General features: G+C 33.6%; 1 pseudogene; it reads right to left on the reverse strand.

Annotated features, from left to right (window-relative positions):
* Nucleotides 1-755: 755 nt before the first annotated feature.
* On the reverse strand, nucleotides 756-2,170 carry LOC132304664 (glycosyltransferase BC10-like; annotated as a pseudogene).
* Nucleotides 2,171-3,405: the final 1,235 nt, after the last annotated feature.

Here is a 3,405-nt window from a genome sequence, read left to right on the forward strand (position 1 = left end):
AAAGAAAATTTACTTCCCAATTTAACATTAGTATATATATGGCGGGTAGAAATCTGTCCCAACTCCCAATTTCAATCCTAAGAGAAGAATTGTATTAATTATTTTGCTACTCAGTTTAATAATATATTATACATAATTGCTGTGGTATATTATATATTAATGTGTAGCAACCCAAAAAACTTGCCATGAATAGAATCTAGCGATTAAAAAGGATACTAAAAAAAATGTATTATTCATTTATTTATTAATACATCTAGCTGAGTTTGCAAAAAACAATTCTGAGTTGATTAAATGCATTAGCATGTTACATAACTTGCCATGAACAGAGTTTAGAATGGTTTTGTTGGTCCTTAACTACCATTTTTGCACATGACAACTGTTCACAAATCACATGACATAACGGAAGGGTCCATTGTCGTATTCTTGACAGAACCCAATCCAAGATTTCCAAGTCTGCTGTCTGCCGTATTGACCTTGACCCAAAAAGGTACACTTATCCCACCTTCATTGACTATCAAAAGCCCATCTATTTTTTTACATCAGTCTGACAGCTGTAATGGTCCTACTGGACTCAAAAGGCCCACAATCCACAACCCAGTTGTTTGTGGGCTTCGACTTATCCAATAATGTTACATCTGTAGTTTGAAAATCTGCTTTAGCAAAGCCTAGCTACTCACAAAAACCAACACAAATACAAGACACGACTGCAATATGAAAAACGTATTGATGGGCTGTAGCTGTATATTTATATAGGCTTAATTGTTGAACTGCATAACTTTTGGTGCAAACCTCAACAATCTGTCCAACGCATGAGTGGAGAATTTCCTTGCAAACAAGAAGCAAACCCTAGTTGTATTCCCATTGTACTCACATTTGCTCTCACTCCTCATCTTCTCCAAGAACTCCACGGTCACATGTGTTCTCATATGTGTAGCCGGGTGGATCCCACCTCTCGACCAGTCAACCCAAGTCAAACTTCTGTTAGAATTCTTCTCCCCACACTTCATACTTACAAATGTTGGTAGGTAATGTTCATCAGCACAACATGAGCCCCTGTAATAGTTCTGAAATAATGGAAAATATTTCTTATCAGAGATGACCTCTGTGGCGAGGTTTCGATCCATCTCGAACCATTGTGACCCTTTTCTCCATTGTCCAATTCTGATGTCTGGATTCATTTGATATTTATATCGCCCACGACTAACTGGTCCTGATTTGTCTTTGGCCTCTACAAAGTTTTTGGTGGAGTTGATGAGGTAAGAGTAAATGGTGGTGAAGTTGAAAAGAGGAATGCATGATTCAGAGAGAAGAACAAATCGTTGGTTTGAGATGTCAAGAAGAGCATTAGCTAGTAGGCGACGCTCAGCTTCTATCATGTTCACCTTTCCCCATTCGACTCCCTGCAATATATAGTAGAATTGTATAAGATATAGTTCATCTTAACTAATAAAATGTGACATAATTTATACTCTTAATTTACATGGCTCTATGTATATAACTGTAGCAATATATGCATGTGTGTACATCTACATCATATTGTCGTGAGAAGGATATATGTTATGAAACTATACATATATGCGAATATATGCACCCAAAACATGTATTATATGTAACTGACCTTACTCGGAATTCTCCGACCATGGAATACTGAATTTTAAGGGTCTGATTCATTGAAAGATGGATCGGAGTGGATGTAGATTGAGTAGAGACCTTCATGCCCTTTGAAGAACTTCTCCCACAACGGCGCTAATAACACAGGTCCCCTCGTCAAAAACATGAAGGCAACCTTTGGAACTCTCTTGAATGGATATTCTTCAATTCTAGGAGTCAATGAGGTTCTCCATAGCAACTCATCATCCTCCATGTCGTGCATGACACGAGGCGGCTTTAAATATTCTCTCACTCCAATCTGAGTACTTTTGTTGGAAGCTCCGGTGGTTCCCGGGATGGATGGTCGTGGTGGTGGCAGCAGATGCAGCGGTTCTGATTGTGAAGTAGAGACAGATAATTGGGTGACATAGAGATTGAGTGAGATGCTTCTGAGATGGAAACTAAGTATGATGCCAAAGGTGAGGCCAAAAGCAAAGATGGTGAAATAAGAAAGGAGGATAGCTAACTGGAATGGTGCATTATCTGAGGCCAGTACTCGAATTTTTTTATAAGTCTTCATTGTTTTTGAGGCCGGCCAGTACTCGGACTTTATGTGTGTATATATATATATAGGAATTGAAGGGAGACATAATAGGATTGTATATGTAATATAGGGCACGAGTAGGAGTAGGACTTTTAATTCAACTCAGCTTCAAATATTACCTACAAAAGTCCTCTCAAGCCAAGGAGTCTCTTGATTGGGAAACTTCCGAGCAGATTTTGCAATTTATATTTGCGAAGACTTTATATGCTCATCCCAACTAGCCTATAATAAACATATTGCTGTTGTTGAATTATTGAATTGACTCTCCTATAATAATAATAAATAAATAAACATTGTTATTGAATTATTGAATTGACATTGTATCATTGTTGTTAAAATTTCGATTCAAATCATAGAACATTTTTACGATTTCAAATTACCAACTGGATCTCGTTTCTATCCAAAATTGTTGAGGAAGTATAGAATCAGAAGTAGCATCATAAAATTGAATAGGATGGTACGGTCCTACTAATTCTATTAAATCGTGTTATATATTTTGTCTTTTGAAGATTTATTTGGGACTGCAATTTTTTTTGGACAAATAAATTTAAACATTTTAAATATAAAGTTCATCTCAATCATTTTAAATATAAAGTTTATTTCTTTAGCCTAATTACATAAAAAAGTAATAATAATAATAATAATAACAAAAACCAATACACAATGTCAAATGTAGAGACAATCCACCACTGAATTTCCAAAAAATAGTTCAAATTTTCAAAAAAAAATTCCTCTATTTTTTATTTTATTTTATTATTATTATTTTTTTAAGTACAACGAACCGAAAGCATTCTATTTTTTCACCTATTTTTTATTCCTTCTAAAACAAAAACAAAGAGAGACTTCATATATTATTATTATTTTGTTATTTGTATATATATTTTGTTTCCTATTTCTAATAAAAAAGTAAACTTTTCAAATTAAATTACTCACACAATTAGGCAACTAAATTATGTTTTTCTCTCTTTACTTTTCTGTTCTTTTTTTCTATTTTTTAGTCTTTACTTTAATTTCTTTTATGGGATTGTGCTCGATAGTTATGATGATGTATTTTTTTTTTTTTTTGAAATCAAGAAATTGATTTTAAATGTTTGTCATATGTCTTATTATCTTTTAACGTGAATTGATTTTATTAGAATGTCTCATTTGATTATTTAGAAAGTTATTTTCTAATAATTTTATGAATTTTACTATCATCGATCCTACAAATA

The sequence above is a fragment of the Cornus florida genome, unplaced genomic scaffold, assembly GCF_030987335.1.
Source record: "Cornus florida cultivar Cherokee Brave unplaced genomic scaffold, ASM3098733v1 CherokeeBrave_3.0.0_Hap2_Chr04, whole genome shotgun sequence".
Lineage (NCBI taxonomy): Eukaryota > Viridiplantae > Streptophyta > Magnoliopsida > Cornales > Cornaceae > Cornus > Cornus florida.